This window comes from Orcinus orca, chromosome 5 (assembly GCF_937001465.1).
Source record: "Orcinus orca chromosome 5, mOrcOrc1.1, whole genome shotgun sequence".
NCBI classification, from domain to species: Eukaryota; Metazoa; Chordata; class Mammalia; order Artiodactyla; family Delphinidae; genus Orcinus; species Orcinus orca.
The window spans coordinates 83,284,800-83,299,214 of NC_064563.1; the positions used below are offsets into that span (position 1 = coordinate 83,284,800).

At 37.0% G+C, this 14,415-nt stretch overlaps 1 protein-coding gene across 5 annotated transcripts in view; it reads left to right on the forward strand.

Moving 5' to 3' along the window:
* Window positions 1-14,415, forward strand: part of GSK3B (glycogen synthase kinase 3 beta) — a 199,938-nt gene that overhangs the window by 41,576 nt on the left and 143,947 nt on the right. The gene's annotated exons all lie outside the window — the stretch shown is intronic.

Here is a 14,415-nt window from a genome sequence, read left to right on the forward strand (position 1 = left end):
GATTTTTAATCACAGTTTCAATTTCAGTGCTTGTGATTGGTCTGTTCATATTTTCTATTTCTTCCTGATTCAGTCTTGGCAGGTTGTGCATTTCTAAGAATTTGTCCATTTCTTCCAGGTTGTCCATTTTATTGGCATAGAGTTGCATGTAGTAATCTCTCATGATCTTTTGTATTTCTGCAGTGTCAGTTGTGACTTCTCCTTTTTCATTTCTAGTTCTATTGATTTGAGTCTTCTCCCTTTTTTTCTTGATGAGTCTGGCTAGTGGTTTATCAATTTTGTTTATCTTCTCAAAGGACCAGCTTTTAGTTTTATTGATCTTTGCTATTGTTTCCTTCATTTCTTTTTCATTTATTTCTGATCTGATTTTTATGATTTCTTTCCTTCTGCTAACTTTGGGGTTTTTTTGTTCTTCTTTCTCTAATTGCTTTAGGTGCAAGATTAGGTTGCTTATTCGAGATGTTTCCTGTTTCTTAAGGTGGGCTTGTATTGTTATAAACTTCCCTCTTAGAACTGCTTTTGCTGCATCCCATAGGTTTTGGGTCGTCATGTCTCCATTGTCATTTGTTTTTTTTTGTTTTTGTATTTTTTTATTTCCTCTTTGATTTCTTCAGTGATCACTTCGTTATTAAGTAGTGTATTGTTTAACTTCCATGTGTTTGTATTTTTTACAGATCTTTTCCTGTAATTGATATCTAGTCTCATGGTGTTGTGGTCGGAAAAGATACTTGATACAATTTTAATTTTCTTAAATTTACCAAGGCTTGATTTGTGACCCAAGATAAGATCTATACTGGAGAATGTTCCATGAGCACTTGAGAAAAATGTGTATTCTGTTGTTTTTGGATGAAGTGTCCTATAAATATCAATTAAGTCCATCTTGTTTAATGTATCATTTAAAGCTTGTGTTTCCTTATTTATTTTCATTTTGGATGATCTGTCCATTGGTGAAAGTGGGGTGTTAAAGTCCCCTACTATGAATGTGTTACTGTTGATTTCCCCTTTTATGGCTTTAGTATTTGCCTTATGTATTGAGGTGCTCTTATGTTGGGTGCATAAATATTTACAATTGTTATATCTTCTTCTTGGATCGCTCCCTTGATCATTATGTAGTGTCCTACTTTGTCTCTTCTAATACTTTTTATTTTAAAGTCTATTTTGCCTGATATGAGAATTGCTACTCCAGCTTTCTTTTGGTTTCCATTTGCATGGAATATATTTTTCCATCCCCTTACTTTCAGTCTGTATGTGTCTCTAGGTCTGAAGTGGGTCTCTTGTAGACAGCATATATATGGGTTTTGTTTTTGTATCCATTCAGCCAATCGGTGTCTTTTGGTGGGAGCATTTAATCCATTTACATTTAAGGTAATTATCGATATGTGTGTTCCTGTTACCATTTTCTTAATTGTTTTGGGTTCGTTATTGTAGGTCTTTTCCTTCTCTTGTGTTTCTTGTCTAGAGAAGTTCCTTTAGCATTTGTTCGTAAAGCTGGTTTCGTGGTGCTGAACTCTCTCAGTTTTTGCTTGTCTGTAAAGGTTTTAATTTCTCCATCAAATCTGAATGAGATCCTTGCTGGGTAGAGTAATCTTGGTTGCAGGTTCTTCTCCTTCATCACTTTAAATATGTCCTGCCAGTCCCTTCTGGCTTGCAGAGTTTCTGCTGAAAGATCAGCTGTTAACCTTATGGGGATTCCCTTGTGTGTTATTTGTTGTTTTTCCCTTGCTGCTTTTAATATGCTTTCTTTGTATTTAATTTTTGACAGTTTGACTAATATGTGTCTTGGCGTATTTCTCCTTGGATTTTTCCTGTATGGGACTCTCTTTGCTTCCTGGACTTGATTAACTATTTCCTTTCCCATATTAGGGAAGTTTTCAACTATAATCTTTTCAAATATTTTCTCAGTCCCTTTCTTTTTCTCTTCTTCTTCTGGAACCCCTATAATTCGAATGTTGGTGCGTTTAATGTTGTCCCAGAGGTCTCTGAGAGTGTCCTCAATTCTTTTCATTCTTTTTTCTTTATTCTGCTCTGCAGTAGTTATTTCCACTATTTTATCTTCCAGGTCACTTATCTATTATTTTGCCTCAGTTATTCTGCTATTGATCCCATCTAGAGTATTTTAAATTTCATTTATTGTGTTGTTCATCATTGCTTGTTTCATCTTTAGTTCTTCTAGGTCCTTGTTAAATGTTTCTTGCATTTTGTCTATTCTATTTCCAAGATTTTGGATCATCTTTACTATCATTATTCTGAATTCTTTTTCAGGTAGACTGCCTATTTCCTCTTCATTTGTTAGGTCTGGTGGGTTTTTATCTTGCTCCTTCATCTGCGGTGTGTTTTTCTGTCTTCTCATTTTGCTTATCTTACTGTGTTTGGGGTCTCCTTTTTGCAGGCTGCAGGTTCGTAATTCCCGTTGTTTTTGGTGTCCGTCCCCAGTGGCTAAAGTTGGTTCAGTGGGTTGTGTAGGCTTCCTGGTGGAGGGGACTAGTTCCTGTGTTCTGGTGGATGAAGCTGGATCTTGTCTTTCTGGTGGGCAGGTCCACATCTGTTGGTGTGTTTTGGGGTGTCTGTGGACTTATTATGATTTTAGGTAGCCTCTCTGCTAATGGGTGGGGTTGTGTTCCTGTCTTGGTAGTTGTTTGGCATAGGGTGTCCAGCACTGTAGCTTGCTGGTCGTTGAGTGAAGCTGGGTGTTGGTGTTGAGATGGAGATCTCTGGGAGATTTTTGCCCTTTGATATTACGTGGAGCTGGGAGATCTCTTGTGGACCAGTGTCCTGAAGTTGGCTCTCCCACCTCAGAGGCACAGCACTGACTCCTGGCTGCAGCACCAAGAGCCCTTTCATCCACACAAAACTGCTTTTTTTGCAGAAATTGATGAGCTGATCCTGAAATTCATGCAGAAATACACGGGATCTTGTATTAGTTTTCTAGGGCTTCCATAGCAAAGTATCAAAAGCAAGGTGGCTTAAAACAACAGAAATTTATTGTCTCACCGTTCCAGAAGCTAGAAGTCCAAAATCAAGATGTTGGCTGGGCCATGCTCTCTGATAGCTCTAAGGAAGAATCCTCCCTTGTCTCTTCAGGTTTCTGGTGTTTGCTGACAGTCCTCTGTATTCCTTGGCTTGTAGACGCATCACTCCATTCACCTGGATGTCTTCTCCATGTGTGTCTTCACATTGTCTGCCCTCTATGTGTTTGTCTGTGTTTCCAGAATACCCTTTTTTATAAGGACACGAGTCATTGGATTAGGGGCCACCAGAATAACCTCATTTTAACGTGATTACTTCTGTAAAAACCCTATTTCTAAATAAGGTCACATTCTGAGGTACTGCGGGTTAGAACTTGCATGTGTCTTTTGGGGGGGACCGAATTCAATCCATAGCAGCCTCTTAGTAGCCAAAAATATCTTGAAAAGAAAAAGAACAAAGTTGGAGGACTTATACTTACCAATTTCAAAACTTACTACAAAGGTACAGTAATCAGACAGTGTGGTACTGGCATAAGGATTGACATATAGATCAATGGAATAGATTTGAGAGTTTAGAAATAAGCCCCTACATTTATGGTCAGTTGGTTTTGAAAAGAAGTGTCTTTTCCACAAATGGTCTGAGATAACCCGTTAACTACACACAAAAAGAACGAAGTTGAATTCCTACCTCACACCATATGTAAAAATTGTCTCAAAATAGATTAAAGACCTACATGCAACAGCTAAAACTGTAGAACTCTTAGGATAATAAAACAGTAATAAATCTTTGTGACCTTGGATTAAGCAATGGCTTCTTGCATATGATATCAAGAGCACAAGTAACAAAAGAAAAGGTAAATTGAACATTATTAAAAATAAAAACATTTACGGTTCAGAATAACAAGAAAAAGAAAAGACTGTTTTCTTGGGAGAAAATAATTGCGAATCATATATCTGATAAGGGACTTATATCTAGAATATATAAAGAACTCTTATAACTCAATAATAAGAAAGCTAAGTAACCCAGTGGCCCATAAACACATGAAAAGTTGCTCAACATCATTAGCCATCAGGGAAATATAAAGAAAAACTACAAGGAAATACTACTTCACATCTGCTAGGATGGCTAGAATAAAAATGTCAGATAATGTTAAGTGTTTGTGAAGATGTGGATAAATTGGAACCCTGATACTCTGTAGGTGGGAATATAAAATAGTGCAGCCACTTCAGAAAACAATTTGGTAGTTCTTTGAATGTTTACACATAGAGTTACCATATGCTCTAGCAATTCCGCTCCTAGATATATACCCATATGTTCATGTACATGAATGTTCATAGCTTCATTATTCATAGTAGCCATAAAGTAGAAACACCCAAATGTCCATCATCTGATGAATGGACAAAGAAAATGGGGACTATCCATACAATGGAATATTATTCAGTAATTTTAAAAAATCATATCAATACATAAAGAAATCAAAGTACCTCAACATGGATGAACCTGGAAAACATTGAAAGTTAAAGAAGCCAGCCACAAAAGACCACATAATTCCATTTGTATGAAGTGTCTAGAACAGACAAATCTGTAGATAGAAAGTAGATTAATATTTTCCTAGGGCTAGTAGGGATGGAGGGTTGGGGGGATGATGGCTAAGGGGTGTAGAGTTTCTCTTTGATGTAATGAAAATGTTCTGAAATTGATTGAGATGATGGATGCACAAGCCTGTGAATATACTAAAAGTCACTGAACTGTACACTTTAAATGGGTGAATTATATGTGATATAAAGTATAACTTAACAAACCTGTTTTAAAAAATGCATTTAAAAAAGTACATTTAAAAAGTTCATATTGTCATTTTATAAGACTAGGGACCCTTCATTGTAGGGAAACATCACATGAAAATTTAAATAACATAAGAGATGCTATAAAATAGAAATATGTAAGTTATAGGTCAGTGTTGTTCAGTAAAGATATACTGTAATGCCGTGGAGTGGCTAGGCCCGTGAGCCATGGCCGCTGAGCCTGCATGTCTGGAGCCTGTGCTCCGCAACGGGAGAGGCCACAACAGTGAGAGGCCCACGTACCGCAAAAAAATAATAAAATAAAATAATATATATTGTAAGGCACACATATAATGAAAAATTCTAAAAGCCACTTTTAAAAAAAAGAAATGGATGGGATTAATTGTAGTAATATATTTTATTTAACCCAATATATAAAAATATTCACATTTTAACATGTAATACATATAAAAGTTATTGAGATATTTTGCATTCTTTTTTTTATATTGAGTCTTCAAAACGTGTTATGTAATAACAGCACGTCTCAATTCAGACTAACCACTTTCAAGTGTTCAGTAGCCTCATGTTGTTGGTGACTGTTGTGTTAGCACAGATAGAGACAGTCAGTGTGACTCCAGAGGATGAATAATCATTGTAGTTTAGAATGGTTAGGACAGGTCACAGAGGAGATGGAGCTTCAGTTTATTTTGCTCACTCATTCATTTATTGAGTCAGTCATTTATTCATCCAAGAAATGTTGAGCTCTTTTATGAAAACTGGTGTAAAATGCAGACCTGTCTTATCTCCTTGTGGACAGTACATTAAACAGTTAATTATACAATTATTTAATTAGAATTGGTTAAGAGTAGTTAGTGGAAAGAGCATAGGCTTAAAGTTAATTATTCCCTGTGAAACAACGGATGATGATAACTGCATTGTGGGGTTGGTGGGAGTAAGTGAAATAGGATATGCCCAACACTGTACTTGTTGCCAAGTATTTAATAAATACTGCTCTTCTCTTTCTTTGTTCCCACTTTATCCTCTGTCCCTTGTTGAATGCATGCATCAGGGCATGGGAAAAAGAAGCTTAGGACGTGGCAGAGTCAAAAAACAAGCAGGCTACCCAGGGACTTAAATGAGCTCTTACCTTCTTCTTTTATCCTCAGCCTTCTTTCACTACACAGTCCTGCTTCCTAGACCCAGAACTCAGGTTTGTACTATTAGTACTAAGGCCTATTTAACCAGTGTTAAATAGGTTTTTATGGACTGGATTAAGAACATAAATTATTGCTTTTTCTGTAAATTTTAATGTTTCAATCCAAACAATTCTATGAGTGAAAATTTGGAGCTCTGCCTGCTAAATTTATTATCTTTTGCTTATTCAGATAAGAAAGTGTTTCAAAAATATTTTGAGAAGTGTTGAAATAAAATTATTATTATTATTTTCTGCGGTACGTGGGCCTCTCACTGTTGTGGCCTCTCCCATTGCGGAGCACAGACTCCGGGTGTGGAGGCTCAGCGGCCATGGCTCACCGGCCTAGCCGCTCTGCGGCATGTGGGATCTTCCCGGACCGGGGCACGAACCCGTGTCCCCTGCATCGGCAGGTGGACTTTCAACCACTGTGCCACCAGGGAAGCCCTAAAATTATTTTATTTTTCAAAAATTCAGACTTCCCATTACATTTCTGAGCACTCTGAGCCTTGTAATTTTTACATTCTAAGATCTCAAAACTTTACCATACTTTTTTACAGTAAGAATTATTAAATCTAGTTAAATACTAAAGTTAGTTACATTAAGTTTGAGATGAGTTGTAGTGACATTATTATTGTATGTTGAACACTGGATTTAGGTTGGGCAGATCTTGCTTTCTTGTGTGTTAGCTATATGGTTGTAGTAAGTCCGTTCATTCACTGATTGTCGATTCATTTGAAAGATATAGTTTGAATATTTAATGTGATCAGGACATTATTTGTGTATTTACTTATATTTACAGATTGTGATAAATACTTTGAAGGAAAAGAGCTGGTTACAGTGAGAGGATAATAACAGAGGAAAATTACTTTGTTAGGATGGTCATATAGTAGGCTTCTCTGAGAAAGTGATATTTAAGCTGAGACCTAAAAGAAAAGGAGTCGGTTAGTGGCCTAGAAAAATACCATTCCAGGCACAGGGAAATATCATGTAAGAGTCCTGTGGAGGCAAAGAGCGTTGTGTATCCAATAAATTGAAAGAAGCCTAGTGTGACCTGATGATGGGAGCAAGGGGAAGAATGGCATGAGGTGAGAATCCAACCAGATTTTGTAGAGTCTTGTATAACATGTTGAACCCTTTCAAGTATTTTAATCAGGGACATGATTTAGACAAGTGTAACACTGAAATGGGAGGTTGAATATAAGGGTCTCTAAAGGTTGAAAGAGAGGTCTGGGCTACAGAAATAAATTTGAGAACCAACAGCTCTCAAATGTTATTAATAATTTGAATACCATGTAATTAAAGTTCTGGGAATGTGTAAGATAAATTTGGGGAAAGTATAGTGGCAGAAGAGAAAGGAGGTCTAGGACCCAGACCAGAAGACCTCCAGCATTTAGAGGTTTGTAGAGGAGGAAACAGAATAGACAGGAGTCCCTCAATTATAAGCAAGGCTGTATTTTTTTTTTTTTTGCGGGGTGGTGGGGGTTGTTTTGGATGACCAGAGGTTCTGAAATGGAAATAAGGAGCAAGAAGGACATTATTTGAGATGTGTCGAGGAATTGAATCAGCCTCTGTGGGATTTCTGAAAGTAGTGTCCTTGGGGGAAATTATGTTTTCCTTAAGGCCAGCAGATGGGAGTTTGCTGATCAGAGTAAGAATTCAGAGGACATTGTAGAAGGGGAAGTTGAGTTGACTCAGATGAGAAGGATATATAGAGTAGATGGGAGATGAGAGTTAATAGCAAATAAGAGGGGCTTGTATTTCTGGCGAAGACTTAGGTAAACAAGGATATGCGGTGTGATAGATTTAGTCCTTAAAGTTTCTTGTAGGCTGGAGGGATCTATGGCCTTAGTGGTAAAATTTGGACAATTTCAAATAGTTGTTGGGGGAGGAACAGGTTTTTGTTGATGTAAATTGGCTTTAGTACGTTCTAGTTGTACTATGGTGAGGCTCTGGGCTGGCCAGTTCAATTCTTTTATTTATTAAATAGTAATAATACCTCGTTGATTGTTTTATGATTTAAATGAACAGTCACAGAGTGGTTCATAAAAGTTGAATCTGAATACGGATAGCCCTTTAGGAAATCTTTTAAATGTACATCATAATGAGTCATGATTTATCCAACTTATTTTCTTGTCACTCTTTTCTGTATTGAATATAAGAATCAATGCTTAATTGAAAAATAAACATTGGCTATGAGGCACTCAATCCATCTCTTCATAATACTGATTATACTCTATTTTAGAACTAAGGATAAGACATTCAGAAAGTAGGCCTTTGCTCTTTTTTCACTTTAGACAGTTCCTTAAGCGTACTTGGATATTTTAGAACCCAGTGATGAAAATGGTAGATTATAACAGTAATACTTCTATGAAAAGAGTATCTTTTTAGAACTTTAAGCAAATTCATCTTTAAAAAATTTACATGCTCAATTATAGAGAATTTGGAAATTACAAAGAGGTACAAAAAAGAAAATTTGTCTGTATTCTCACTATCCAGAGAAAAACTCCGTTTACTTTTTGATGTGTTTGTAATATTTTTTTTCAACATTGGGCTCACACAGTATATAGCAGTTTGTAACCTGCTTTTTCATGTAATCATGAGTATTTCCTTGTAAACTTAAGTATTCTTTGAAAGTTAATTTTAATGGTTGTTTAATCTGTTCACTGGAGCATTATCGTATTTACCTAGTTATTCTCTTATTTTGGAGTATCTAGATTGGTTTCAATTTATTGATATATATATTGCTTCAGTGAATATGAATGTCTACATAAAGCAATCATTCTCTCTCAGTTTATGATTACTTTTTTTTTAATGTTTATGTTATTTATTTATTTATTTATTTTTGGCTGCATTGGGTCTTCGTTGCTGTGCACAGGCTTTCTCTAGTTGTGGCGAGCGGGGGCTACTCTTCATGTGGTACACGGGCTTCTCACTGTGGTGTCTTCTCATTGTGGAGCACGGGCTCTAGGCGCATGGGCTCAGTAGTTGTGGCGCACAGGCCTAGTTGCACAGCATGTGGGATCTTCCCGGATCAGGGATCGAACCCGTGTCCCCTGCATTGGCAGGTGGATTTTTAACCACTGCGCCACCAGGGAAGTCCCTCTGATTACTTTTTTCCCCACCATATTCCTAGAAAGGGAAATACTGAGTCAAAGGGTAGGGTTTTGTTGTTGTTTGTCATTGTTGATGCTTTTAAGGAAAAATATACTTAATACAGGATTTCATATTTAAGAATCTATATACATATGTGTATATATTTGTGGGTATGACATTATTTATTGTGCAATTCCAACAATGGTTGGTTTGTTTATGGATTTTGAGACCGCCTTGCAATAACAGATTCTACAGGGTCTCTTTGGCTCAAATGTTGCGACTACTACTGGAGATTATATTATATATAAACCTTCACTTCTCTCTCACACCTTATCTTTCACTGCTCTTACTCCAGCAGATACCTTCTCATTGCCCCTAACAAATACTCCTTCTTCATTAAGTGAACTTTTTTTCTAACATTCTTGCTTGATATTTGGGAACAGTTTTAAGATATTAATTCTCGAACACTGGGAGTGAAAGTGTAAATTGATAAAACCTCTAGAACTCAGTAAGAGCTAATTGTGTTTGAGGATGCCTAGTTTTATTGTATCCTTGTTAACCTCGAGTGTTTACTTTTTATTTTTTAATATTTGCTAATTTGCTGGGTATAAATGATAGCTATATTTGGGGGTAGGAGGAGTGACTGAAATAGTAACTTCTTTATTTCCCAACCTGTAACTGAATAAAAATTGGAAGGTGAGAATTAGGTTCTAAAACCTAGTGTTTGAAATTTATCCTCTTCATCTGGCTGCCATGAAATCATATACTTTAAGACCCAAAAAGGATCTAAAAGCTCATATTTATTCACTCCTTTCAGTTTACAGATAGGGAAAGTGAGGTTTAGAAAGGAGCTTCCTTGACTTTGCCAAAGTCATAAACCAAACAGTGGTACAAAAAAGCTGGCTTGTTTTTTCATAGCTAGTCTGTTGGCTTTTCTGCAAACATCCCCTGCCCCCCCACCCCCGCCCTTGTAGGTGACTAATTTTTTTCTGTTTGGATGCCTGATAGAATCTTTTTTACCCTTTAGTTTAACCAGGATATTTCAACCATTCTGAGTCAGTTCTTTCTGGTATACACCATAACTTTTTGTCCTACAGATGTAGTTTGCTCAATTTCAAGGAAATTTGTATCTTTGAATACGTTTTCTACTCATGTGTTGGAATCCATTCTTGGAACAATAATTATCATTTTTGTTCTCCACATTTATTATCTTCTCAAGAATTACTTTAATCTCTTCATTGATTCCCTCTGCATTACTATGATTTCCTTTCCCCCTTGCATTAATTTTTCACCAAGTCTCTCCTGTTCTTTGCTGTTTCTAGTTTATTAGATCTGTGGTTGTTTTGCTAAGCTAAGGAACAAATTGAGAACTGTGGTAGGCTGAAAAATGAGCCCCCCAAAGATATCCATGTCAAACTTTAGCAATCTGTGAATGTTACCTTATTTGGAAAAAGGGTTTTTGCAGATTGCAGGTAAATTAAGGATCTTGAAATGAGATCATCCTAGATTATCCTGGTAGGATCTAAGTCCAACTGACAGATGTCCTTATGAGATACACAGAAGAGAGCAGACACACAGAGGAGGAGGCTATGTGACCATGGAGGCAGAGATTTGGAATCATGTGTCCACAAGGCCACAATGCAAGCAACGTGGACAGCTACCAGAAGCTAGAAGATGCAAGGGATGGGTTCTCTCCTACAGCCTACGGAGGGAGTGCAGCCATGCTGACAGCTTGATTTCAGACTTCTGGTCTCCAGGACTGTGAGAATAATTTCTGTTCTCTAAAGCAGCCCAATTTTTGGTGATTTGTTACTGCAGCCACAGGAAACTAATACAAGGACCAAAATAATTTTTCTTTTTAATCTTTCTGTTTTATGACCTTATCTTTGGACTCTTGTTTTAATTACTTTCTTTTTAAGTTCTCACTATTGGAAGGAATTTTTTTCCTGTTCTTCCAGATAAGTGTTTGATTTGGCTTTTGCATGTTTTTCCTGTAGTGTGTTTGTGTCAGTTTTTTTCAACTTTCTTATGGTTAAATTGGGCAGCTCTTTCCAGATCTTTTGTTTTGATACAATGTCTATCAGTGAATTCTTTCTTTTGCACCTTAGTTTGGATATCTTTGTCTTCTACTAATGTGGCCATTGTTTTTCAACCACTCTTCTGTAGCCTGAGGGGTATAGTAGGTAAAGAAGTCTATTAACCAGTGTAATCCTTTCTGAGCATTTTTTCTACCACTAAGCCATGGGTACATTCCATTTTTGTGGGCTTCTGTTTTTTCCCTCAATTTAGTATAATCTTGAAGACATCGGCCTTTTCAGCTTTTGCTGAGGTTCACCTGTGGTGTGTAAGGGGCTTTCGGGGGTAAAAAAATTAGCTGCGGACTTCTCCTGGACCCTCCCTCCCCTACCTTGCCACTCCCAACTCCATAGCTGCCTATGGCATTTTCATGTTCTACTTTTTACCATATTGAGGAGTATCAGAGAGAGTTCGCAATACGTTGTCTTTTCACCATTTTCCTTCAGAATTGCTTTTAGACGTATGAGCAGTGTTAGGAACCATGCCGTAGTGTATTATTTTCACTGATGGTCATTGTTTTTCTAGAGGTAGCCTGCCAAAATGTCTAATTTTGTAAATAATCTGCTTAATTAGAAACCATTCATCTCTCAGTGACATCAGTTTCATTTAAAGTATCTGATAGCTAAAGTAGTTAAACTACCTGTTTTTGCTGTAAAGCCAAAGTTGGGGAGATAGTGGATCTATTCTTCAAATGACCATTTCTGAGTTGCAGTGAATATATACTGAGGTATCAGACAAGAAGTCATTTAATTCAATCTAGTGATACTGAAATGGTTTACAAACCTGCTTAGTAATACAGCTCCTGGCCTCTTCTCCAATCCCCTGCCTCCATTCTTTTTTGCTCACTTAGCTCTAACCACGCTGCCTTGGGCTTTGGGTGCCCCCACTTTTAGAGAGTATGTATTTTCATACTGTAAAATTCACTCATTTAAATGGTACAATTCATTTATCTTTAGTTTGTTTACAGGGTTGTGCAATCATCACCACAATCTAATATTAGAACATTTCCCTCATCTCGCAAAGAAATCTCTAACCCATTAGCAATCATTACCTATCTTCTCCCCCACGCCCCTCCCCAACCCTAGGCAACCACTAATTTACCTTCTGTAGATTTGCTTATTCTGGACATCTCATGTAAACAGAATCATGCAATATATTGTCTTTGTGACTGACTACCCTTCTTTTAGTCCCCTATTTTCCTGAACTCCTTCAATGTCTTTCTTTTAACATGCCTTTATTATCTTTTCCCATCCTGTTGTCCCTCCCCCCTTCACACGTCTTCAAATTTCAACCAAAATATATCACTCTCTCTAGGTGACCCAACCCTAATTAGGTTCTAGATCCTCCATCATGGGCTTCCTTGAATCCTGTAGTTCTCTTTTACATACTCTTACCTCATTTGTTATATAACTGGATAATTATTTGTATAAATAATCTTTGCTTTTCTCACTAGACTCTAGGTCCATGAAAGCAAGGAGTTTGTTGTTTGTTGTTGATTTTCCACTGTCTAGTCTAGGAAGAAATAACTACTTGGATGAATACATTCAGGTGCTCAACCCAGTGAGAGGGGGGAAGTTTTTAGAGAAGAGAGGGAGGGTATTAATTGTGTGTATTAACTCTCAGTGTAACAACACTACTCATAGTTGAAAACGTAAGCTGAAAAATTAGAAAATTAGTGGTAAATTAGGCTTTATGTACATGTGTTGGACATAAGCATTGTCTATTACACTCTCCCAGAAATATGACTTGAGAAAATCTGTCACTAAAGGAAAGCTTAAGATGTTAGTGCCAGGTTAATTTCTGGAGTCCATTTATGTTGTTGACTAGATTATGTGGAATATTTATCCTAACCAAGAAGTGGAATAGCCCAACTAAAATATTCTCTCTTTTTAAAATTTGGAATCAAACATTTCAGGTTTCCAAGGACATTTGTAAATTATGGGTTCTGTTGTCTCCTTGGGACACAGTTTATTGCAGGAGCATGTTGCTTCACTTGCTTTGATGGATATATTAATGAATTTGTCAAGGTTCAACTGCTGTTATTGGTCTCTGAAGTCCACTATTTCTTCTCTATTTGTTATAGTCCCTGGATTGTTTGGTACATTTGTTCTTTTCTCCCTTAATGTTTATTTGCTCCTTTTTGGATAATGCAGGGGCCTGGGGCAAAGGTATGTGACTATGGGTTGTGTGTATGGGGGTCTCAAAAATAGGGGGAAATAGTATATTTCTCCTTGATGAGATTTAAAGTAACATTTTAAGAGTAATAGTTCACATGGCTTTCTGTTGACCTTGTTGATCTACAAGATCATAAGTTGCACGAGACTGTTTACCAAATCAAATCTCTGAAGCCTTAAACTCTGTCTCTACCGTTAAGCTCTTCTGTGGGTTCGTAGTTTCATTTTTTTATAATGGAAACTGGTGAGAAAGTATGATGGTGCTACAGATACTTACTTTATAATTAACTTTTATTACAGTGTATTTCATCTGTGAAGCATGAATGTGCACAGAATGGAGGGCTGTATTGGATGGAGTCTTGAAGGGAATCAACTCAGAAATGTCTTCATTGCAGTCTTGGTCCTGTTATTTGTATATATTTGCACCAGAATGTTTTTAAAAAGATTTTTGGAACTTCGTTTCTTGTTAAAGTTAATTTCATAATCTGGGCAGCCAGTGGTACCTTTTCCTGTTTGGCCTTTTCTTAGAAGCAGATTGATCTATTAGTAACGGAGTCGTCACTTGGAGTTAGAATAGCTGTTTTAATGTGGCCCCTCTTAATAGTTAGTGATTTCCAATGAGTCTCTTAACTTCCTGGAGTCTCAGTTTCCTCATCTGTGAAGTGGAAGTAATTTCATGAACTTCACAGGATTATTAAGGTTAAGTAAGGTATTATGTGAAAATAATTAGTAAGATGTCTGGCTCTATTATGTTACAGGAAATACTGAACCCAGATTTTGAATAAATATTGAATCCAGATTTCATTAATAAATAAATAACTAAATTCTCTTTGAACAGAAAACTCCATGAAGGAAGGGTTCTTATTTATCTTATTCATTTTTGGGGACCCCAGTTCTTAGCACAATACCTATTTAGTACACAGAGAATGCTCATGTTTTTAAAAATAAATTTATTTATTTTTGGCTGCGTTGGGTCTTCGTTGCTGCGCACAGGCTTCTCTCTAGTTGCGGCGAGCGGGGGCTACTCTTCGTTGTGGTGCATGGGCTTCTCATTGCGGTGGCCTCTCTTGTTGCGGAGCACGGGCTCTAGGCGCTTGGGCTTCAGTAGATGTGGCATGTGGGCTCTAGA